At 39.3% G+C, this 26653-nt stretch overlaps 1 long non-coding RNA gene across 1 annotated transcript; it reads right to left on the bottom strand.

Annotated features, from left to right (window-relative positions):
* Nucleotides 1-9: 9 nt before the first annotated feature.
* LOC143973998 (uncharacterized) lies at nucleotides 10-26653 on the bottom strand. The gene is made up of 3 exons (XR_013272146.1): nucleotides 26444-26653; nucleotides 5966-6045; nucleotides 10-67 (listed from the first exon to the last, which is right to left on the bottom strand). It is a non-coding gene; the product is annotated as an uncharacterized LOC143973998 (long non-coding RNA).

Here is a 26653-nt window from a genome sequence, read left to right as displayed (position 1 = left end):
ATTTTGGATGATTGATATGCTTGGAGTCAGCCCAACATGCTGGCCTATGAGCCGCCCACAACAACACCTACAGTACGAATAAAACAATACACTTAGTGTTTTACAATGACAGCACAGCATTCTGCAGAATGAAAAAAAGGTGATCATGTTTCCCAGGACAGTGTCAGTGCTGTGTAATGCATTCACACTATGCAGAGTAGTAGGCAAGATATCAGATTCAATGTTTTGTTTGTTTGTACTTGGATTAAACTTCATTTGTGCCCTTTCCCAAATACTTTGTATTAAGATAATGTAGATTCATGACAACACAGATGTTCTCATTCATGTTGCAGTTTTGATAACAGCTTATTGGATTTTAGAATTGTATTGTTATTTAGCCAAAGCCAATTGGAAATTTGGTAGACCGCAGGTGTCTTCACTGGAAGGTTTTCACTCACCTCATTTTCTATTAACAACAGTAACATTTTGGATCTCCTGTCACTTTCTAAATTGGTGACATAGATTACAGGACAAAAAGGGAGGAAGAATGTCCAGAGTAGGGACATGGATATAGCAATGACCATTTAATAAATTCTCTGTCTCTTCCCTACTATATTAAAAAGGCTTTTGATGCACTTTAATTCACATGTTGGTCTTCTAATATTCAGGATCTACAGCTCCATGCAATGGTCTCACTTGGACTACTTCTACAGTGTTGAGAGACATGTTTCTTTCTAGATTACAAGATTACACAGAGGATTCAGCCAGAGATGGACAGTTGCTTTGCTTAGTTTATTGATCGACAGAATATGAAGCTGGATTCCTAGGATCATTTTTTTGCTCTGGAATGCCACAAAAAGTCAGCCATCAGTTTTCATCGGGAACTATGAGAGATGGCGTTCCAAAATTCATTTACTTTGCTTACATGCTAAATTGTCAATGAGATGTCATATTTAAAGAAAACATGCACTAAAGAAATATGAATTCTGTCATCCCAAACATCTTTTAGTTAACTATTTGTCATGCTGATTCTGTTGGGTTGGTTTACTAAACGCAAATAGACTTCACTTTGCAAGGAAATTTTCCCTAGAGCTTAGTGAATAAATGGAATAATCAGCTGACTTCCATCATCCAATCATATGCAAACATAAATTCTGCTTTTATTTTCCTTGCACATGATCAGGTACTCTTTGCAATGGGAAGTTTCTCTGCATTCACTAAGCTCTGGGTAAAATTCCCATTTCAAATTGTACAGAGTATTTGTCTTTAGTAAATGAATCCCAGTGTCTTCAGTAGTTACTGAGTAACTAACCTACAAGTATGCAGATAATGTACATTGGTTTCATTCTGCTTTGGTTGCTGTAAACATGTTTCAGCTCAATGACTAATGCCTCATGCACACAGGACGTTTTTTTTTAACTCTCCTAGAGAGCAGCAGCGTTTTAGCAGAAAAAACGCTTGTAAGGGCTCACGCACACAGGACATTTTTAACCACTTGCTTACTGGGCACTTAAACCCCCCTCAGTCCCAGACCAATTTTCAGCTTTCAGCGCTGATGCACTTTGAATGACAATTGCGCGGGCATACAACACTGTACCCAAATGAAATTTCTATCATTTTTTTCCCACAAATAGAGCTTTCTTTTGGTGGTATTTAGTTACAGCTCGGAGTTTTATTTTTTGCTAAACAAACAAAAAAAGATGCAAAAAAAAAAAAAAAAAAATCATGTTTTAATAGTTTGTTATAAAATTTTGCAAACGGGTCATTTTTCTCCTTCATTGAAGTGCGCTGATAAGGCGGCACTGATAGGCTGCATTGGTGGGCACTGATGGGCTGCATTGGTGGGCACTGATAGGCTGCATTGGTGGGCACTGATAGGCTGCACTTGTGGGCACTGATAGGCATAGTTAAGGCGGCACTAATAGGCACAGATAAGGCGGCACCGATGGGCACAGATAAGGCGGCACTGATGGGCAAAGATGGGCACAGATAAGATGGCACGGATGGGTGGCACGGATAAGTGGCACGGATGGGTGGCACGGATGGGCACTGATAGGTACCACAGATAGATGGGACTGATGGGCACTGATAGGTGGCACTGATAGGTGGCTCTGATAGGTGGCACTGCTGGGCACTGATGGGCGGCACTGCTGGGCACTGATGGGCGGCACTGCTGGGCACTGATGGGCGGCACTGGGGTGCAGCACCTTTGAGGCAGATTGGGTGGCACTGTGGGTGGCACTGTGGGTGGCACTGTGGGGTGGCACTGTGGGTGGCACTGTGGGTGGCACTGTGGGTGGCACTGTGGGGTGGCATTGTGGGCATTATGGGCACAGACGGGGGGCACTTACTTTTACTTTGTTATTTTTCAGGATGGCACTGCGGGAGGCAGGTGGGCACTGGCAGGTGGCATGTGGTGCCTTTCATTGCTGGCCGTGATCGGGACTGATGTCCCGATCACGGCCGCCGGTGATCGGCTTTTTTTTTTTCTCCTCGCGCTGTCAGCGCGAGGAGGAATAATAGCCGATTACCGGCTCCGTTCTATCACATGATCAGCTGTCATTGGCTGACAGCTGATCACGTGATAAGGGGTCGGGATCGACCCCTTACACGGATCGGTGATCAGGCGAGTCTCACGGACTCGCCGATCACAGAGCGCGCCGTGCGCCCCTCAGGGGGCGCGCAGGCCGCTCGTAACCAGGACGACGTCAATAGACGTAGTCCTGGAAATCTAGGTCCGCGCTAATGCCGTCATTCGGCAATAGCGCGGTACCCAAGTGGTTAAAGCTCCTGTTAGGGGCGTCTGACTTTTTTTAACTGCCTTTAATTGCGCCTCCATGTTAGCCTACGTGTGCATGCGCACATGAATGTTCAGGGGCATTTGGAGGCATAATCGTTTAGGGGCGGTAGAAAAAAAGACAGCTTGTGCATCCAGGAGCAGAGGACGCTGAGCTGTAAAACCAAAAAACAACCCAAAAATGCTGCTAAATGTGGCTAAATGCTGCTAAACACATTTTTACATTATAGGGAGTGTTTTTACTGAAGGAAGGCCAAAAACATGAAAAAACGCCAATAAACACCCACAAAATGCTATTCAAAAACGTGTTTTTAAGGATGCTTTTTCATGGCAGCAGCGCTGGCATTTTTTAAATGTCCTGTGTGTATGAGGTCTAAAAGTGTCTAAAGCAGGCATCTCAAACTGGGGGCCCTCTAGCTGTTGCGGAACCATAAGTCCTATGATGCATTGCAAGGCTGACAGTTGCAAGCATAACTCCCACAGGCAGAGAAATGATGGGACTTGTAGTTCCGCAACAGCTGGAGGGCAGCCAGTTTGAGACCCCCGGTCTAAAGCTTTTACAAGCATTTAGGAGCTTTTAGAGGCATCAAGCTCTTGGGCGTTAATTCATTTCTTTGGCCAGAATAAATCATGTATTCTGACCATTGAAATTAATTAATACTCAAGCACTAGCTTTTAGCAGCTTTTAGCAACTTTTAGTAGCGTCAAGCATTTGTTCTGTCCAAATTCTGCTGCTCCTGGATGCACTGGCAGTGGGGTTTTTCTTGCCTCCAAAAGTCTCTAAAAGCTCCTGCCACTAAAAGCTGCTAAAAGCCTATTTGTGCATATACACATAGGCTAACATGGAGGGGCGTTTAGAGGCATGAAAAAAGCACATCAGATGCCCCTAGGAGCAGCTGTGTGCATGAGGCCTAAATGTTTGGAGACAGACAACTAGCATTTTGAGAAGGAAGACAGAAATGGCTCCAAACTTGTACACTAGCTTACTCTGTCAGCTCCAAAACTTGAGTTTTGGCTTTTGGCATTTTTGGCCAAATCTCCTAAACATAGCTCCATAAAAGTCTACACATATGCTTTTAGTAGATTTTAGGAGCTGCTGCGTTTATGTGAGCTTCAACGGAAAGTGCTAGTGTACATGAAGCCTTGGGCTCCTTTCACATGGGGTGGAATCTGTCCAAGTAATTCAGCCGGCTCAGTAGGGGATCTCTTTGCTGATCCCCGCTGAGCAGGTGGATGACAGGTCCATGTTCCTTCCACTATGCAATGCAGGCATGGACATCATCGCTGCTCCGGCCACTCACAGCGCCGGAGCAACGATACCCAGAAGAAGATGGACGCTTCATGCAACATGGGACAATGGTTACATCGCTGGCTCCTGTGTAAGGTAAGTGACACATAATGAGCTACTATGCGATGCATAGTAGCCCATTATGTTTTACCTTTGCAGGGAGACAAAGAGTAAGTAAACCCATCAGGGTTTACTTCCTCTATAAAGGTACAAGTGAAGTAATAGGATTTTTTTCATATCTGTGTATCACCTGAGGCTAGTCACTTGCATGAGTTTATGTAATAGTTTGCAAACACTATATGTCATCTACTTTATAGTGGAAATCCAGACAAACAAATACAGTATATGCATATACTGTTTTACCTGCCAAAGCATTTGTCTTTTTGGTCAGCCATTACTGTAATACATACATCTTGTTAATCAGAAATATCACTCTAATACATCCAAGTTCAGCTTTGCAGCTCCCTGATGACAATTGAAAATCAACTGTATTGGTAATTTACTTACCTAGAAACTACATGTGTGTTGCCTGTTTTCGAGATTAATCATTTTAATTGATGAACCCTTTTCTTACACAATAATATAAAAGCCTGTAAGGGTAATATTATCATATAATAGTCATATGACTATAAAACAAACACCAATCTCAGCTTGTTCAGCAGGTAGTACTCCTATGCTATAACATAAGCCTTATATATAAATATAACTCACTACAGAATCGCTTAAAATATAATTATATAAACTATTAACATAGTAGCCTATCTTGGATAAATTCCTCAGGGGGCAACCTTAGGTTGCATTTACAAATGCAAGTCACATTTTTTTCAAACTTATTAGGGCATCCTCTTCTTTGATATATCAATTATTCCCAATTGAGAGAAGTATTTACATCCTAAATCCAATCACCCACTGTGAGAGGAGCTGGAGAAAGCCATTTTCTAGCCACTAATTTTCTTGCCAAAAACAGAAGGCAATTATTAGCCAAGATTTAAGAGATATTTACCTCAAAGAAATTCAACCCACCCAAAAATAAGTGAGATGAGAGGAATTTGAATATCCTACACCGTATTAATTATATCCACTATTTCTTGTCAATGACTAAACAATTTGGGACAATGCCACAACATATGCATTAGATCGCCTAGCTCTCAAGACATTTAAGCCCTTGTACACACGGTCGGACATTCCGACGGGAAATGTCCGATCGGACCGTGTTGTCGCATAATCCAACTGTGTGTGGGCTCCATCGGACTGTTTCCATCCGAATATCCGACGGACAAAGTTTTAGAGCTGGGCTATAAAACTTTCCGACAACATGATCCGATCGGACTTTGTCTGTGTAGAGAATTCCGATCGGACAATGTGCCACGCATGCTCAGATCAAATTCCTAGACCAAAGCTATTGGCTACTAGCCTGAACGTAGTCCCATCATAACAAAATAACGTCATCACGTTCTGAAGGATCGGATTTTCCGACAACTTTGTCCAACCGTGTGTATGCAACACCAGTTTCGGACAAAATCCATCGGATGGATTTTGTTGTCGGAATGTCCGACCGCGTGTACAAGGGCTTAGATAAAGAGGAGAGTCTCTATATCTGATTTTTTATAACCACTTGGGTATCCTATATGTTCTGTGTGGAATATATAGCTGTGTCATCCTACTGGAAATAGATGAAGATATGTCTCCCATATCGTACATATTGAAGTAAAATGTAAGTATTTTATTGGAGAATCTCTGTAAGGCTTGTCAGTTTTAAGCTTTTAGTACTGGCATGTGAAGACAAGACTTAGGGATTATGTAAAGGGAAGACATCAGAAGCCATTCCTTCAGTAGAAAAAAAGACTAAAACTCTTGTGTGACAGATCTTTTCTTATTTTTTTTTATATAGCATTACTTACCTATGGGGGTCTTTGGTGCTGGGTATAATGTGAACGCATTCTCTCTTGTGAAATACTCTTTCGATCCATGATTTCTGGGCCTAAAGAAATTAAAATAAAAAAAGTAAATCATGAGCATTTTAATGTGAAGTAACAGTACAGAAGCTGGAAAGAAAAGTTATAAGCAGCCTACTTATCTTAAATGATAATTTAATATAAAAAATATTGATTGACTAGTTGTGATGTATTATGTACAATCAGGGGCACTATAACATCCCTACCACAGACCTATGATCATTTGTTCTTTAGGCCTGGATTCATTACACCACTATAATGCACATGATGATTTGTTTTAAATGCAGCTCCATGTAACCTTTATCTTTCCCTAAATTAAGAAAAAAAGATAAGTACGTAAGTACATTCAACGTTTTGTTACCTGCATATCATTCAGTTTCCTACTTTTTCATAAACCTTTTGTACTTCGATACAATATACACCTGTGATGAATTTCTTTTTTGTAATAAATTAAATAATATTAATAATAATAGTACATAAACTATATATATATATATATATATATATATATATATATATATATATATATATATATATATATATATATATATATACAGTATCTCAGAAAAGTGAGTACACCCCTCACATTTTTTAAAATATTATATTCTATCTTTTCCTGTGACCACACTGAAGAAATTACACTTTGCTACAATGTAAAGTAGTGAGTTTACAGATTGTATAACGGTGTAAATTTGCTGTTCCCTCAAAGTAACGCAACAAACAGGCATTAATGTCTAAACCACTGGCAACAAAAGTGAATACACCCCTAAGTGAAATGTCCAAATTGGGCCCAATTAGCTATTTTCCCTCCCTGATGTCATGTGACTCGTTAGTGTTACAAGGTCTCAGCTATGAATAGGGCTCAATTGTGTTAAATTTGGTGTTATCGCTCTCACTCTCATATTGGTCACTGGAAGTTCAACATGGCACCTCATGGCAAACAACTCACTGATGATCTGGAAAAAAGAATTGTTGCTCCACATAAAGATGGCCTAGGCTATAAGAAGATTGCCAAGACACTGAAACTGAGCTGCAGCACGGTGGCCAAGACCATACAGCAGTTTAACAGGACAGGTTCCACTCAGAACAGGCCATGCCATGGTTGACCAAAAAAGTTGAGTTCACATGCTCAGCATCATATCCAGAGGTTGTCTTTGGAAAATAGACATATGAGTGCTACCAGCATTGTTGCAGAGGTTGAAGGGGTGGGGGGATCAGCCTGTCGGTGCTCAGACCATACGCCACACACTGCATCAAATTGAACTGCATGGCTGCCTCCCAGAAGGTAGCCTCTTCTAAAGATGATGCACAAAAAAGCCTGCAAACAGTTTTCTGAAGACAAGCAGACTAAGGACATGGGTTACTGGAACCATGTCCTGTGGTCTGATGAGACCAAGATAAAGTTATTGGGTTCAGATGGTGTCAAGCGTGTGTGGCGGCAACCAGGTGAGGAGTACAAAGACAAGTGTGTCTTGCCTACAGTCAAGCATGGTCGTGGGAGTGTCATGGTCTGGGGCTACATGAGTGCTGCTGGCACTGGGGAGCTACAGTTCAGGAACCATGAATGCCAACATGTACTGTAACATACTGTGACAGAGCATGATCCCTTCCCTCCGGAGATTGGGCTGCAGGGCAGTATGCTAATATGACAATGGCCCCAAACACACATCCAAGATGACCACTGCCTTGCTAAAGAAGCTGATGGTAAAGGTGTTGGACTAACCAAGCATGTATCCAGACCTAAACCCTATTGAGAATCTGTGGGGCATCCTCAAATGGAAGGTGGAGGAGAACAAGGTCTCTAACATCCACCAGCTCCATGATGTCAAAGCCATTCACAACTCTGCCCCAAGCTACATCACCAATACAGTCTCCAAATATCACCCAAATTGTCCTCTTCGCTCTTCTCAAGACCTCCTGCTCTCAAGCTCTCTCATCTCCTCCTCCTATGCTCGTCTCCAGGATTTCTCCAGAGCCTCTCTCATCTTCTGGAACTCGCTACCTAAACCTTTCCAGCTATCCCCTCCCCTTGCTACCTTCAAGCGATCCCTGAAAACTCATCTCTTCAGGAAAGCCTATCACGTCTCCAACTAATCTCCTACCAATTCCAACAGCTCATTCCCCACAGTTACATCCCTTTGTACCACCTGCCCCACCCTATTATATTGTAAGCTCTTCTGACTAGGTCCCTCTTAATCCTCTTGTATTTTATTGTATTATAACTGTATTGTCTCCCTTTTATATTGTAAAGCGCTGCATAAACTGTTGGCGCTATCTAAATCCTGTATAATAATATAATAATTCTGGAGGAGTGGAAAAGGACTTCAGTGGCAACCTGTAAAGGTCTGGTAAACTCCATGCCCAAGAAGGTTAGGACAGTGCTAGAAAATAATGGTGGCCACACACAATTTTGACACTTTGGGCCCAATTTGGACATTTTCACTTAGGGGTGTACTCACTTTTGTTGCCAGCGGTTTAATAACTGCGTAATGAGTTATTTTGAGGGGACAGAAAATTTACACTGTTATACAAGCTGTACACTCACTACTTTACATTGTAGAAAAGTGTAATTTCTTCAGTGTTATCACTTGAAAATATATAATAAAATATTTACAAAAATCTGAAGGGTGTACTCACTTTTGTGAGATACTGTATATTCTACATAAGATATTTTGTATCTCTCCATATTAAATCTGCTGTTGGCCATAACTATTGCCAAAAACTTCAACTGGATATTGCGTGCAGCCATTGCTATCTCTCTGCTCTTTTCAGACCTGTGTATAGAGTATGAGGTCAGATGAGAGTCAGTTTCAGAAAATCCACTTTTAGGACCTGCATCAGTAACTACAAATCAAAAGTAAAGTAAAGTTTTCCAAAAGTCTAGTGATTGATCTAGAGGACTTTTTTCTCAACAAAACTGGAATTGAAAGGGCAGGTCATGTATGCACTTCTGAATTTGTTCAATTTTCTTGTTTTGCACCAGAAAATACTTGTTTTTGTGCTAGCAAGAAACATTTACAAGAGTCATTTTCTGCAATCTTACTTTTATTTTGCCCTAGGCATTCTAGACATACTGAGGCTATGAAGGGAGGTATGAATTTTCTCTTGAGAAACTATTGTTCAATTCCCTTATTAATGCCAGTACATACTTCAAACAATGCTATGTGGTAATTGAAACACAGACTATGTGCTATATAAGTTTATGGCTAATCAATATTTTCTTTCTTAATATATCCATAACATCATCGCTTTGGAAATGTGTTCGTTTCAGTACTCTTAAAACTACTTGCCGTTTTAAAATACTGGACTAGAATTAAAAAGCAGCCGAGGCATTTATTCTTTGCTTGCCCACAGCTTTACTCAATGTACCAATATTAATTAGGAACTGCAATTATTAATGATTTCTTACTGCAGGCTAAGTGCAAGATCTATATTTGGGTGACACAGGGTTTAGTGCTATAAATATATTTAACACACAAATATAAAAATCCCTGCTGAAAATAAAGTGCTATCAGTGCTAAGCCAGTGACTGTCTAAAAAATAACCCAAAAAATAACAATATAAACTTTTATCACTCAGCACTTAGCGCTATAAATATAACAAATGTACACATATACAATTATAATGATACTGAGGGGGGAATTTACTAAAACTGGAGCACACAGATTCTGGCGCAGCTGTGCATAGTAACCAATCAGCTTCTAGAATTTTGACCGGGTTTACACTGGTATGACACAACTGTTATACGATTGTCGATCCAACTTTGCCCTGCGACATCGGTCCTACTTCCATCCGACTTAAATGAACAGGATACAATTTTGCTCTGACTTTGAGATAGTACAGTGATGGCGAACCTTGGCACTCCAGATGTTTTGAAACTACATTTCCCATGATGCTCCACTACACTGCGGAGTGCATGAGCATCATGGGAAATGTAGTTCCAAAACATCAGGGGTGCCAAGGTTCGCCATCACTGAGATAGTACGACCTGTCCGTTGACCAATCAAAACAATCCCAGAGTGACATAAATTCCTTTTCTTGCTGCTATAATCACCATATCGGATGTCACAAGTCAAATCGTTAGGATGAGGATCCGACTTTGATCTAACTTCAATGATATTGAATAGGCTGAAAATTGACCAAAGTCGGACCAAAGTAGTGCAGGAACCGTTTTCAAAGTCAGACCGACTTGTGTCAGACAAGTTAAGACTGCTGTCAAAAGTGAACCATTGATTTTTACACGTCATGCGACATGTGCTCCCAAAGTCGAGGCGTATGTCGCACCAGTGTGAACCCAGCTTTATTATCGATGCTTAATTGAACAAGCTGACTGGTTGCTATGTACTGCTTCACCAGGTTCTGGCCGCTCCAAGTTTAGTAAATGTCACTAAAAATAGTGCAAACAGTCTAGAAATGCCAAAAGCAATGCATATAATATGCACATATACAAACAAGTATGTGAAAATCATTATTAATAAGATGATTAGTCTCCCCTTCACACAAAGGAAAGTTCACAAAAAGTAAAAACAGTTCACAATGTTTAAGATGGTGAATAATTCTAAAACATAGAACCAGTCAAGTAAATAATCCGGTCTAACAACACTTGTGATTAATCTTGGTCTTCCCATCACAGGACAAACGTGTATCCCCACTGAGATAAATTAGGCAGAAAAAAAATTCCATAATTGTATAAGGCCATTTAATCAAAATGTTTTAAAAAGCAAGTAACAACTAAGCATACTCAAAGGAAATAGTGCTTTCTCTCAGCACTAAGGTATACATTGCTCAGATATGTAGTGTGAACTCCACTATGGCTGACTATGTGTAGCCCCTCCCCTTCCTGCAAGAAGATGACATCCTCATGAGTGGATCCGCTGATTTATGTCATTTATTGAACTAATTATCCTGCCCAGGACACTTGCCTGCATTTTCAGTGGGGTGCCCCAGATCCCCAGTGCAGCAATTGGCAACACTACAGCAGCCAGCATCTCTCCCTGCTGGCTGCACATTATAACAACAGTTATGAGGGGAGGGGGGATTTGGAGAGGTAAGAAGATTTTTCTAGAAGGAGAGGTTTGGGAAGGGAGAAGCATTTGTGCTGGGAAGTGAAATTTGGTGGGATTTGTGCTGGTAGGGGGAACTTAGGTGGGTGGGGGAAAAAGAGGATTTGTACTAGAAGGAGGTATTTGGGAGGGAGTATTTGTGTTGTAGGGATAAACTGGATAGAGAAGAGGATTTGTGCTAGAAGGGGAAGATTTGTGCTGGGAGGGGGAATTGGAGTGGAAAATTTATGCTGGGGGCGGGGGGTGGGGTGGATTGTGCTGGGTGGAAGGTGATTTGTACTAGAAGGGACATTTGTGGGGGGTGTGATAGAGTGTTTATGTAGGGAAGGGGAGAGGATTATGGTTGGTAGGGGTTTTTGTGGTGGAAGGGGGAGAATATTTGTGCTGGAAGGGGGAATTGGAGGGGGATTAGTGTTGGGGAGGGATTTGGAGGGGTGGAAGAGGATGTGGGCTGAGGAAGTAGATTTTTGATGGGAGGGGAGATTGGATAGAGAAGAGTCATGCTAGAAGAGGCGAGAGGGTTTGTGCTGGGAGTGTGGTTGTGGGCATTTCCCCCTAAATGGGGGTTGAGTTTTGCTTGTTGGGAGAATTTTGCAGTCTCTGGTCCCTACACTGTCCGTTACACACCACCGACTCCTGCACTCTTTTCATTTTGTACTCCTGACCCCTATAATTCAGTACACACTCCTGTCCCTTGCATTCTATGTATTACAAACTCCAGACCCTTGTATGTTGTGCATTTTACACACCCTGAACCTTTGCAATCTGCGTTATGTATTCAAAGGTACACTGCGTTGCACCCGCAGTGCGGAAAAACCGCAGTGCATCAGTGTGAAAGCAGCCTTGTGCCCCTTTCACACGGTCAGTCTGACCCATTTGGACCCTCCATTCACCTCTAAGGAGTGGCAGATGTAAACCGACTTGTGTCCTACCTCCAATCCGATCCGCTAAAAAAATAAAGTGAGCTATGTCTATGCAGAGCGGACACGGACCAAACATCTGCCTGCTCTGCTCATTGTGGCCCGTGACCAGTTACCAAGTCGCTTAAGTGGCCCTCGTGCTTCAAAAGGTTGAGCGCCCCTGCTCTACACTATTTATTTTTCACCAACGTGTTAATTGCCTCAACAGTTGTTGGTTTTTAAGGAGGTCCTGACTACTTTAATTAAGTTCTTCTTTAGGATAGGTTCAGTGTTAGCTCTATGACTATTTTAAGTGTGGAAAAAAAAACATATGGAATGACAGTTTTTTTTTTTTTTTTTGCTGAGGTTTATATGAGGACTCTCACTCTCTCACTTGTGGCACAGCAATCAGAGTATATTTTATTGGTACAACAAGACTCATATTTTGTTTAACAATGACCTTAGGCCCCCTCACTGTTAACAGTTTGGGCACTTCTATCATATGTTTCAGCGTGCATAGTGCATTACATTACTGCTTGCCATGAGGTGCCCTAAGCAATGCCCCTGGGATCTTCTCTTGCTCCTCCACTTTTCCTACCCCTTAGCCCCCATACACACGGTCGGACATTCCGACAACAAAATCCGTCTGATTTTTTCTGACGGATTTTGTCCTAAACTGGTGTTGCATACACACGGTCGGACAAAGTTGTCGGAAAATCCGATCGTTCAGAACGTGATGATGTTATTTCGTTACGACGGGACTACGTTCAGTCTAGTAGCCAATAGCTTTGGTCTCGTAAATTTGATCTAAGCATGCGTGGCACTTTGTCCAATCGGAATTCTCTACAAACAATCAGACAAAGTCCGATCGGATCATGTTGTCAGAAAATTTTATATCCAGCACTCAAACTTTGTTGGTCGGACATTCCGACGGAAAAAGTCAGATGTAGCCCACACACGGTCGGATTATCCGACAACATGGTCCGATCTGACATTTTCCGTCGCAATGTCCGACCGTGTGTACAAGGGCTTACTGGCAGGAATGACTGCAGCATCACTTCTATCAGAATATCAAGGGAGCTGATAGCTGCTGTAGGGAGGATTCTGCTCTTTCCTCCCACCAATATTTATTTATTATTTATTACAGGTATTTATATAACACTGAGAATTTACGCATATTATGTACATTCACATGTCCCTGTCCACATGTCCCTGTACTCAAAGAGCTTACAATCTAAGGTCCCTAACTCACATTCATACATACATATACTAGGGCCAATTTAGACAGGAGCAAATAATTCCACCAGCATGTCTTTAGAGCATGGGAGGAAACCAGAGTACCTGGAGGAAACCCACACAAGTACAGGGAGAACATGCAAAATCCAGGCAGGTAGTGCCGTGGTTGGGATTCCAACCAATAACCCTGGTGCTACTCAGCGGAAGTTCAAACAACTTAACCACCGTAATACTCATAGCAACCTGCTGTGGGTGGAAAGAAGATGAGAACTCACCACAGTTTCAGCATGGCTTCAGGGGAGTTAGAGCAAACTGGCCTTCTTGCTGTCTCCCCTTCTCATGTGACATATCACATGACCCATGATGGGAAGATGCAGAAGTTGCCTTCAAACAGGCACCACGCTAAGACTGAAATGTGAACTGTGAGAACATGGGGGGGGGGACAACTCAGCGCTAGACTTCCCCTTTTCTCCTCAGGACTCTCTCAGGAGCCCCTTAGCTTTCTCCCTCCCTTAGGGCTTATTTACACTTGTGGTAGCTTTCTGAAGAGCGACCCTCAATAGTTGGCTTTTCAGAGGGGCGGTTGATAGGTGATGAGGAGGTGTTGCATTTTGCTGCATGTGCCACTATAAGCCCCATCCCCTCCTCCACCCAAGAGTAGTGGTAGCGCACCACAAAAGATCCTAACAAAAACTACAAGTCTTGGTACCAACATATGAAAATCATTACATAATATCACAAAATTACATTGCTTCCAGTAAACAAATATATTCATAAAACACTGTTACACATATGTTGCCAAATACTTATAAAAGCATTTTCCTACAAACACCCCAGGTACCCCATACATAAAAATATAAATACGCATAGATATTTTTCATACATGTTCCATTGTTACATAAAGTTTTACAACAAGCACATACAATAAAGCATTACGTTACATTTTTAACTTGCTTTGATATACTGTATAAGTAGAGCATGCACAGATATTTATCATTGGAATATCCACTCCAATAACCAGCATATTAAATCTTATACTACAGCTAGGTGCTTGAACTTCTGCTCATGTCACGTGCACAAAGTTACGTGCATAAACAGTACAATACTTCCCACTATAGAAATTACTAAGGCTTTTTTATTACAAATTTGTTTTTTTTTTACAATCTCATATTATGATACAATGTAACAGTTCAAGCGCAATTGATGTACAAACCTTAGTAAATCCGGGCCAATGCATAGAAAGTATAGCTATAAGTAAGCTATATCAAAGCATGTGGTAGCTCTGCTGCAGGCAGGAAAACAACAGCTTCTGTTGTCAACCTTCCTGGGTGGGAGGGATCTGCCTTATGCATGTTAATTCTCGATGGCAGTCCTTCAATGTACATTAAATTATATGAAGGCTAGTTTACTAAAGAAATACAGAATACCTGCCTACAGTTTGCAAAAAAGAGTGTTTATTTACTTAACTTAGTGAATGAGGTGATGCTGTGTTCACATTAATCATAGAGTCATGTATAAGCAACAATGCAATTACAATTTTTTATTTATTTTTCAAATTATTGGATATTCAAAGTTAACACAACTTTATTCAATTGACATTTTCTACTTCTATATATGCAGCATGTAGGCATTACTGTATTTTGGGTTTGATTTGCTAAAGGTAAAGAGCATGTTTTCTTTGGAAAGTTTATGTTCACTTCACTTTGCTTGATGAATGAGGTGAAGCGGTGTTCACTTTAATCATTCAATCATGTGTAAGTAAAAGTTCAGCTTTTTAAGTTTACATTTAGAAATGCTGGGCATTCAGAGCAGTGGTGGCTGGTGCTAAAAAAATTTTTTTTTGGGGGGGGGGGGGGGCGCAAACTGAAAAATGTTGAACCCCATTAATTGCAGCCTCACTGTGCCCATCAATTGCAGCCTCACTGCACCCATCAAATGCAACCACTGTGCCCATCAATTGCAGCCATTGTGCCCATCAAACGTAGCAACTGCGCCCATCATATGCAGCTACTGTGCCCATCATATGCAGCCACTTGTGCCCATCATATGCAGCCACTGTGCCCATCATATGTAGCCACTTGTGCCCATCATATGGAGCCACTTGTGCCCATAAATGCAGCCATTAGTGCCTATCATATGCAGCCACTTATGCCTATCAAATGCAGCCACTGTGCCCATCAAATGCAGCCACTTGTGCCCATCAAAAGCAGTCACTTGTGCCTGTCAAATGCAGCCACTGTGCCCACCGACCCCCCCACTCAGTTGGGTTCACGGCTCTGGCAGCACCCCCAACCCCCCTGTGCGTGGCTCTGACAGACCCCCCTGACTTACCGCCAGGCAGCAGCTCCTCCTAGTGCAGTGAGTGCACCAGAAGACTGAATCCGCTCCTCCTCCTAAGCGCCAGGCATCCAATAGTGTGGCCTAGCGCTTTGGCCAGTCAGGAAAAAGGTCTGACACCCTGCCTCCTGATTGGCGGGGGAGGAAGGTTAGTGTGAAAATAGCAAAAATTAATTTGCTATCGTCACACAATTGGGTGGGATCAGGGCGCACTCTCTGCGCCCCGAGCCCACCCTATTTTGAAGCCTATTCAGGTGCTTCAAAAAGTACCACCCCCTCCCGAACCCCACCATGGGAATCCATGCGTCCGGCATCATGAAAGGGGCCGGGTGCATGGATGGGGGGAGGCAGCCCTCGTGCGCCCACAGTGTACGGGCCACCACTGATTCAGAGTAAACCTGGCTTCATCTTATTTACCAAGCTAAGTGAACATACAGTTTTCAAAGTAACCCTGCTCTACAGTATTTCTTTAGCATATCGATCCTAAGTTCAGTAATGCATATAAGGATGTTAATATATCAATCCCCATGTCTTTTTATTAGCTTAGTAAATAGGTGGATTCACTTCAGCCATCCAATCATGTGCAGGAAAAGATAGTATTTTTTTTATACAATAATATGGTATTATATGACAAGTGAACATTCCCTACTCCTTTAGAATATCAACCCCTTTATGTGCAGTGTTTATGAATTAGTGGACTTTTTCTTCTTTCTGAAACGTTATATTTTAATATAGATATTTTACCCATACATCTGTGCAGTTAATTCTGTGCTAAGAAGAGGGATGTGTATTTCTCAGGTCTATGTAGTGAATGGGAACATCAAGTTGACAACCAGTGAACTTATTCATAAATTTCTATATATTAAAGCTAAAGGAAAAGAAAATTGAAAATAGAGCACTGGTTGAAAAAAAGTTGCAAATAGACCACTGGGATTAGGATTCTGGGATAGACACTGGGATTCAAAAGAAAAACTGTAAAGTACATGTCATAAACTAGTTTTGCAATTTTATTTTCTTCGTATTCAGATGAATATTACTATTCAAAAGTTATACCTTTCTGGGTAGAGATGGTTATAAACTAGAAACAGAATTGTGCTGATAAGTCATTGAAGTCTTTTAGATGACTTTGATTTCTATTTGTCCTAAAAAACAATCACGGCAATGATTGACTGTAGCAGTCTCCCAGTCATTTTGCAATGTTCAGTGTGAGAGTGATGAATAGATTGCGATCTTTTCCTAAGAAAAGGGAAACAATCAAGCGCTGGTTCCAAGAACCTTTCTGTCAAACTCAGCTTCTCTTTGATCAACATCTTGCTCGCCTGCTGCAATTACTAAATGGTTGAAATTGACCTTTTTGTGGCCAGACAAAAGCTTTCCAGTTGCATTCAGTGTGCTACATATAACTGGTAGTGCACACCAGTATTATTACTTGTATTACAATTTTCCCAAACATTATTACACCATAAATGTTTTGCCACATTTTTTTCAAGCTCAGCTCATCAGTCAAGTGCATCTTTTGTTTGGAACTCATTACAAACTAAGGATAACTTTCAGGAAGTAGGTTATAAATTCTGTTTGTTGCTTTCCTTTAATACTTAAATGTATAGCCGTGTAAGGGCATGCTAAACTTGTATGACTTTTCATCACAATTCTTTGATGTTTACAATACTATATGATTCATCCATCATGATCACAGCTGGGATAAGAGTGGCTTATGTAGGGGAATGAACTTGCAGCATAGACAAGAATGGGCACATGCCAGCCTATATAACAATGTGCAAGGAGCCACTGAGTCTCTGCTATTAGCTAGCTATTTCAGGACTATACAGACCAAATATCTATGCTTTGCTTTGTTGATATCCACAGTTTATTTTTATTTTTACAACCACTAGTTATTTGTCTAGGAAACACGCTAGTAGCCCAAATATTATACTTCTAGTAGGAAATAAAGGCGATCGGAGCCTTTAGTTAAATCAGCCAAATACATTTCAGGTGCATCATAACAGAAAATGTTCAATGCCTTACAGTTTGTTTTATTTCTACAACTTCAGCCAAAGTAGAAACGTGTGACCCCTGTCAGTAGCTGCAGTGCAGGGCAAAGTCTGGTGCAAATGTGAAAAGTCCAGTGCAAAAGTTCAAATTTGGTGCAGCTCTGCAAACAATCAGCTTCCGCATTCTATTGGCAAAGTTTAATTGAACAACCTGAAGTTAAAAGCTGATTGGCTACCATGCACAGCTTCACCAGATTCTGAGTGAACCAGTTTTAGTAAATCTCCCCCAAAGTGTGGACCCTTGTTCTTTGTAGGAGAGCAGTGGTATCATTGCAGAAGTTTAAAACTCCCCCCTCTTGAGCCAAACCAATAGCACTGGGATTAGCAAAACCTCTGGTTCCTGGTGATTAGAGAGCTTTAGCTCTGACTAATCAGGGGGTGTGTTGGATCTTTGCAAGGAGCTCATGGCTTCCCTACAGACAACAAGGGTTCAACGCTGCAGCTACTGGCAGGAATCAGGCTGTTCCAAACAGGCTATGGCTGTTTTTTAAGTAAAGAAAACCTTGGGACATTGAATATCTTTGGTTTTGATCGACCTGAAATATATTTAGTTAATTTAAATTGAACTTTCAGCTAGGCGTTTACCAAGTTTGGAAGCAAAACATGACCTTCTTCTGACAATCTATATTAATTAATTATTTTACCTTGATATTGTTTAAATGTTTTTATATATTTAAAAATTATATGTTTTTAAAGAAACCACAATTTTCAAAATTATTATAAACCATTTAATCAGCTGAATATTTACTTGGATCCATCTACAGTACTCTTGGGTCTCATTCATACAGACATACTTATCCATACACATGTGCAAAAGGCCATCTTTGCTCACATGGGATGCATTCAGGGACACTGCTGCACCCACACAGCAGTCAAATTGGCACCTGCGTCTGGTCTGCACTTGTTCATATGGTTTAAATCTTTTTTTCCAAAAGAAATAAAAACTAGCAATAATTTGCTTTAACTGCTTAAAACATTCAGGAATTAGGCGTAGTTTATTGTCTCTTAAAACTACATGTTAGCCTGTCTCCATCCGTGTAACACATATATGCAGCATCACAGAAGTGGCCCACATAAATGTGTACCTGTGTTTGTGCTGAAAGTGTGCTCAGCCCAGTACCAAGTCTGAGATGTCATTGACAACTTTGGGTCTAATGATAGCCAATCACAGTAATCACTGTGAATAGAACCTGCCCCTCTACTATTTCTCATTGGCAAGGAGGAAAATATGCATAGCCTCTTTATCTTCTCCCTAGTGGATGACTAAAAAAAAAGGTTTTGTGAAACATAAATGAAAATAAAGATATAATAGTTAGTTCAGGGCATCATATAGTTTGCTTTAGTGTCAGGGTTGGTGTCAGTGTCAGTATGTTTTAACTAGTATTAAAAAAAAAGTTGTTGTTTTTTTAAATTAAGTATTGGTGTGTTTATGTAGGAGGAAATCAAAATAAAAATGTGCACTATTGTTACCGGGCCATACTATGGGCGTAAGCAACAAATAATTTACCCATATGGGGTATCACCATTAGCGTTGGGAGTAGGAGAATTTATTTTGTCTTGTTCTTTGATGGTGGGTTATTATAATAATAAGAAATAAACAGCTAAAATTAAAAACACCTTTTTGGTTTATTTGGCCAGCTTTTTTATAATATAATAAAAAAAATTGACTAACATATTAAGGTACACTGTGTCCTGAATACATTAAGGTATAATTCACCAAGATACATTAAAGGAGTTGTAAAGGCAGAAGGATTTTTATCTTAATGCATTCTATGCATTAAGATATAAAAAAAAACCTTTTGTGTGTAACAGCCACCCCAGCACCCCCCTAATTACTTACCTGAGCCCCATCTCTATCCAGCGATGTACACGAATGTCTAAGTCATCTGGGACACTCCTCCTGATTGGCTGAGACACAGCATCGGTGCCATTGGCTGTGGCTGTCAATCAAAGTCAGTCAGCCAATCAGCGGAGAGAGGGGGTGGGGCAGGGCTGAGTCAGGGCTCTGTCTCTAAATGGACACATGGACCTGTGATTCGGGTGCCCCCATAAGAATCTGCTGACTGTGGGGGCACTCGATAGGAGGGAGGGCCAGGAGCAGCAAAGAGGCACCCGAGAATAGGAGGGTCAGGGCTGCTCTGTGCAAAACCAACTGCATAATATTACATGTTTGTTATTTATTTTTATTTTTTAAATGAGACTTTACAATAACTTTAAGTAGTTTCAAATATATGTACAGTTTTATTAATGCATGTCAAAGTTGCAAAACTGGTTTGGGGTGCTAAAGTGTATTTTTTACCTTCAACATTCAGGAGTTAATCAAAGACTTCCCAATCCACAGGTTTAAAACATTGCTGGATGATTTCATAGCAAAATGAAAAGAATTGTCATCTTGTCACAGGATGTGGAAAAATAATAGATGTCCTGGCAGTATCAACAGGTAATAAAACCGTTATGGGCACTCAAAAACGAAAACGGTTGCATTTATGCTAATGACAGACATCATATACATCATTTCTGACTTTGCCCATAGTTCCACTTGAAGGCGTGATAAAATGAAAGCCTTTTCAGCTTAGTGTTAAGGTGCATTACATACTATTGCAGCTTGAAAAATTAGGGACAAAGTATTTATTACAGCACTATAAACAATGCAGCAAGGTTACTTTACCTTCATTTAATAAAAGTGAATAAGAAACCTGAACACACAACCTTTTGGTTTTAATAGCCTATTTCAACATACATACAACCCCCCCCCCCCCCCCCCTCAGGACTAAGCAAACATTCGTTTTGGACTAGTTTTGGATACAAATATTTGACAATGGTTTATTTGTTTTTATTTATTTTTTTTACTATTATTCCTAATTGTCCCAGATAATATAAGTTTGGATATGTTTGCTTAAAGTGAAGTAAAAAATTAAACATATCAGCATTTAATATTTCATTGTTTTATGTTCTACCACTCCACTTAAAAAGATAAATAACAATATAATTATTTTCTTCGGACTATATTTGAAAAATGGCAATTTATGTTGTTGAATTTAAAAAACGAAATAATAATATAAACTAATCAATAAAAAATAAAAGGAACGTTTATGAATATTTATGATTCCACATTCTGCTGGCATGCATATGAATATCTGCCTGGGGAGCTTACACCATCAAAATATTTCTAAGTCCTAAGTTACTCCTAATATATGCATTTGTGTATCTAGCTATTCTTCTAAGCCATCTCTCTGGCAGCTACTGGCAGATTTTTCTTTCATGAATTTGAGTTAAAGCCAATATTTATGTTTATGCTACTAAAATTAGCTGTTCATCTAATTCTGCAGATGCTGTGATTTTCTAAAGTTGTCAAAAAAATTCAAATGCCACAACACCAGTAACATGTAGAAAAAAACTTTTTTGCTTTTCTCAGACGTCTACACTGAGCTGAAATTCCAGGCAGCCACTGCAATAGTGGTTTAACTTTTGTTGGGATATTTTCTAAGGCTCATCTACACCTAAAGAAATACAGGAACTGAAGCTTTACTCATGAGAATCCTGGGTATTGCTCACTCTAGTAAAGGCTAACCCTCCTATTTATCAAATGGCCACAGAAAGAATTAAGGTAAAACACCTGAAATGAGGGGGTGGTTTTTCATCAGCGACGCTGAAAGAATCTTACAACACATGTTGAATAATCTTGCTCTATTAAAATCCATGGATCAGGCAGCATTCAACATTCATATCAAGTGCAATGACTAAATTAATTGAATAAATAAGGTTAAAAAAATAGTAATAGTAAATGAAGGATTGTTTTAGTTTATTTTAAGGTTTTATTAAATCCTTTCACATAGTTCAATATATAAAAATATCATCTGTGAGTAGGAACCCTCACCGACCCAGAAACAAGAAAAGTATTCACAATATGGCTTCAAAAATTAACAAAATACAATACAAATATAAAGCATAGAATCACCTAGTCATCTACTAAGGTTAAAGGATACATTATGCAAAAGGGGCATCCTGAAATTCAGTTGCATGGACGGACCGTAAAATGGAAGAATGTATCTAAGTATACATATGTACATTTACACATAAATAGACTATTTACATTTTTTATTTTATAGTCTACATATTTATTTACTATATATATATATATATATATATATATATATATATATATATATATATATATATAAAAAACTTCTGAGTACAGCTCACCCCCAGCCCCCCATACTTACTTGAGCCCGATCTTGATCCAGCGATGTGCATGAGACTAGCGGCTCTCTCCCTCTTTATAGACTCATTGGCTGCCACTGCTGTCAATCATAGCAAGTAAGGAAGGAGTTTGTCTATGGACACACAGAGCCTGACTCGGAAGCGAGCCTGCATGAGTGCCCCTATAGAAAGCGGCTTGCTAGAGTGGACACTCGGTCGGGGGAGGAGGAGCCTGGAGTGTCGGTGGGCTACCCCAGAAAAGGCGGACTGCGGCATCTCTGTGCAAAACCATTGCCCAGAGCAGGTAAGCTTGAGATGTTTATTATTTTAAAAAAATAGGGGTTTACAATCACTTTAGTCACCTCCTGCCTGCCATATAGGCAAATGATGGCCAGGTGGGATCTCTCCCATCCTGGGTGGACATCATATGACATCTTCTCAGGATCACGCCTTGTGCACACCCCATGGATGGCACTGTGGCATTACCTGTCACCTGCTGTGTCCACTGTATGCAGTGGATGAAAGATCATTGTACCGCACCGATGCCTGTACACTGTGACCAATCACAGCAGATCACATGGTAATTGTACACTATGAATGGATTCCATGCATACCGTTCATTGTGTGCTATTGTCCTGATCTCTGTGATTGGTCATAGTGATTACATGGTACAGATAGGACCAATCACAGCCCATCTGTACCAGGTGATTAGCTAACTAAATGAATGGATTTCATTCATAAAAATGGTTTCTTATAACAGTGGTTATCTTTGTTACAAGCAATTTTAGTGTGTAAAAGAAAATCCTGATCACCTCCCCCAAAGTAGTACAGTATTACCATAGTAACACTGTATTGTTCTGGCCACAGTATGTGGAAAAATAATCTTAAAAAAGATAAAATATATATATATATTTGTTTTTACATACTGTCACCAGTCAGTGACCCTGATCACCACCACACCAGTTATATGATGGCGCTGCACTGTACTGGTGACAGTATGTATAGAAAAGATTGTGACAACAAAATTACAACTTCAAAAAAACTCACCATGCCTCATACTAAATATCTTGTCTACTTTCCAAAAAGGGGTTATTTTTTTGGGGAGCGGGGTATTTGTACTGACCTGGCATTTTCAGTCCCCTAGGGAAATAAGTACATCAGGACTGATCTATATTTTAAGATACAGTGTTGCATGACCGCACAATTGTAATTTAAAGTGTGACAGCGCTGAAAGCTGAAAATTGGCCTGGGCAGGAAGGGGGTGTAAATGACCTGTAATGAAGTGGTTAAGCATTAACTATTATATTAAATTGATAAGTTTATTCTCACAGATCAAGCGTCAATGCACCTGTGCCAATGCATATGAACATAACCATAAATAGATGACATAGTCTAAGTGAGCATGATTTTGATGGTGAGGGAGCATGAACATTTTTCACCAACGCTGGGAACGTGACCATGACCTTAGTAAATCAAGTTCAGAAAGTAACTTCTGCTTAGAAATAGCTGAAGCTGCTTCTTCTATGAGCATTCCTGACATAGTTCATTCATCCAAGAGTTGTATACAGGCATACCCCACTTTTAAGTACACAATGTGGTTTATTTACTAAAGCTGGAAAGTGAAAAATCAGGCTCACTTCTGCATAGAAACCAGCTGGGGTTAGAAGCTCATTGGTTTCTATGCAGAAGTGAGCCTGATTCTGCACTTTCCAGCTTTAGTAAATAAAACCCATTGTGTACTTAAAAGTGGGGTATGCCTGTATATTCTAACAATACGTCTACACCACCATGCTTTAAGAACATCTAATAATCCTTATTGTATAAATATTATTAGTTGACCATACAAAGTGACATTTTCATCTACAGGTTAACAAATGTACAGGTCCACAGCGGGAGGGCCAACCTAAACATTCCACTGTAGTTAAATAGATGTTCATTATTGCAGTAAAGACTGTGATCAGTGATGCTGTGCTAATCCATGCACCTACATTAGGAGCAATTTTCATATATAGTAAAACTTTATCCCAAATTTTAGACATGCTTTTTTTATATTGCAATGTTATCCTTTACAATCAATTGTATCTCATATAATACCTAATTGTATTTTAACTTTGTCGGAATGGTTAGTATCAGACAATGGGGTTGATCTAATGGAGGAAGCTGGGCTCATTGCAATCAACCAATCCTATGCAAGGCAATATCTTTTTTTTGTTTTTTCAGTAAGTCACTTGTACATGATTGGACATTTACAGGAACAGAGCTTCACCGCATTTCCTATATCTGGCCATGCATTATACATATTATTTTTGATTTCCAAAAATCATATAATTCGAGGTCAAACCTAAACACTTTAAATTTGTATACAAATCAGGCAGGCCCTCACACTACATAGCTGAAGGTAAATCTAAAGAAATTTGAACAAGAAAATTGTATAATGTATGGCCAGCTTACGAGAGCACTCAGATTCATGTTGTTAAGTGAACATTCACTACTACTATAGTATAAATCACCCTTAGTGGGTATGTAGGGGGTAAAGGTATGTTGAGTAGCCTCAATAGTAAACTAAATCATTGTAAAGTTGTAATTTTAAATAAATAAAAAATCAGTATTTTAGAGTTTTATTTAATAAGAGAACATTCATATTGTTCAGGGAACATTCACCACTCCTATAGTAAATACACCCTTAGTGGGTATGTAGGGTGTAAAGGTATGTTAAGTAGCTTCATTAGTAAACAAAAACACTGTAAATTTAAGTGATTCTTTTTTATAAAATTTTTTTAGAATTTGAGTTTTTTTTACTAAAAGAGCATTCATATTGTTCAGTGAACATTCACCATTCCTATAGTAAATCACCCATAGTGGGTATGTATGGTGTAAAGGTATTTTAAGTAGCTTCATTAGTAAACGAAATCACTGTAAAGTTAAAGTGATAATTTTAAAATGAATTTTTTAGTATTTTAGAGTCTTATTTACTAAGAGAGCATTGGCATTGTTCAGTGAATATTTGCCACTCCTATAGTAAATCACCCATAGTGGGTATGTAAGGTGTAAAGTTATGTTAAGAAACTTCACTAGTAAACAAAATCACTGTAAAGTTAAGTGATCCTTTTAAATTACATTTTACAGTATTTTAGTATTTAGAGTTGTATTTACTAAGAGAGCATTCATATTGTTCATTGAACATTCACCACTCCTATAGTAAATACACCCTTAGTGGGTATGTAGGGTGTAAAGGTATGTTGAGTAGCCTCAATAGTAAACTGAATCACTGTAAAGTTAAGTGCTAATTTAAAATGAAAAAAAATCTGTATTTTAGAGTTTTATTTAATAAGAGAGCATTCATATTGTTCATTGAACATTCATCACTCCTATAGTAAATACACCCTTAGTGGGTATGTAGGGTGTAAATGTATGTTGAGTAGCCTCAATAGTAAACTAATTTACTGTAAAGTTAAGTGATACTTTTAAATAAAAAAAATCTGTATTTTAGAATTTTATTTAATAAGAGAGCATTCATATTGTTCAGGGAACATTCACCACCCCTATAGAAAATACACCCTTAGTGAGTATGTAGGGTTAAATAGCTTCATTAGTAAACAAAATCACTGTAAATTGAAGTGATTATTTTTGATTAAATGTTTTTAGAATTCAAGTTTTTTACTAAAAGATCATTCATATTCTTCAGTGAGCATTCACCACTCCTATAGTAAATCATCCATAGTGGGTATGTAAGGTGTAAAGGTATGTTAAGTAGCTTCATTAGTAAACCAAATCACTGTAAAGTTAAGTGATACTTTTAAATAAAAAAAATCTGTATTTTAGAATTTTATTTAATAAGAGAGCATTTGTATTGTTCAGTGAACATTCACCACTCCTATTGTAAATCACCCTTAGTGGCTATGTAAGGTGTAAAGGTATGTTAAGTTGCTTCATTAGTAAACAAAATCACTGTAAATTAAAGTGATTATTTTTTATTAATTTTTTTTAGAATTTGAGTTTTTTACTAAAAGATCATTCATATTGTTTAGTGAACATTCACCACTCCTATAGTAAATCATCCATAGTGGGTATGTAAGGTGTAAAGGTATGTTAAGTAGCTTCATTAGTAAATCAAATCACTGTAAAGTTAAGTGATCATTTTAAATGACATTTTACAGTATTTTAGAGTTTTATTTACTAAGCGAGCATTCATATTGTTCAGTGAGCATTCACCACTCCTATAGTAAATCACTCTTAGTGACTATGTAAGGTGTAAAAGTATGTTGAGTAGCTTCAATAGTAAACTAAATCACTGTAAAGTTAAGTGATCATTTTAAATGAAAATGTTCAGTATTGTAGAGTTTTATTTACTAAGAGAGCATTTGTATTGTTCAGTGAACATTCACCACTTCTATTGTAAATCACCCTTAGTGGCTATGTAAGGTGTAAAGGTATGTTAAGTTGCCTTAATAGTAAACTAAATCATGGTAAATTTAGGTGATTATTTAAAATGTCACTTTTCAGTATTTTAGAAGTTTTTTTGCTGCTTAAATAAATATTTTTTACAGTTTTATGTTATATTGAATCTACTATTCTGTAGCTGAAGAACAACATTCTGTTTAGTAAGAGTTAGTGTTTAAAAAAAAAGAACATTTTTACCTGAGTTGCAAGCACCGTGAGCACCAAAGGCAGTCAGTCCTCTGAAGTGTGTGTCCTCCATGGTACTCTGTTGCTGACCGTTATTCAAATAACGCGACCGCCCACCGCACAAGCCACTCCATTCTTCCTGAACTGATGGCAGACTCTGCACTGCACCTGAGCCCATTAGCTACTTGGAATGTAGTGCTGTGGGATTAGCCTCATTAAAAG

The sequence above is a fragment of the Lithobates pipiens genome, unplaced genomic scaffold (assembly GCF_037356315.1).
Source record: "Lithobates pipiens isolate NorthernLeopardFrog02 unplaced genomic scaffold, aLitPip1_a1.2 Scaffold_13, whole genome shotgun sequence".
Classification (NCBI taxonomy): Eukaryota; Metazoa; Chordata; class Amphibia; order Anura; family Ranidae; genus Lithobates; species Lithobates pipiens.
The sequence above is the reverse complement of the archived record's forward strand: the minus strand, read 5'-3'. Positions and strand labels throughout refer to the sequence as shown.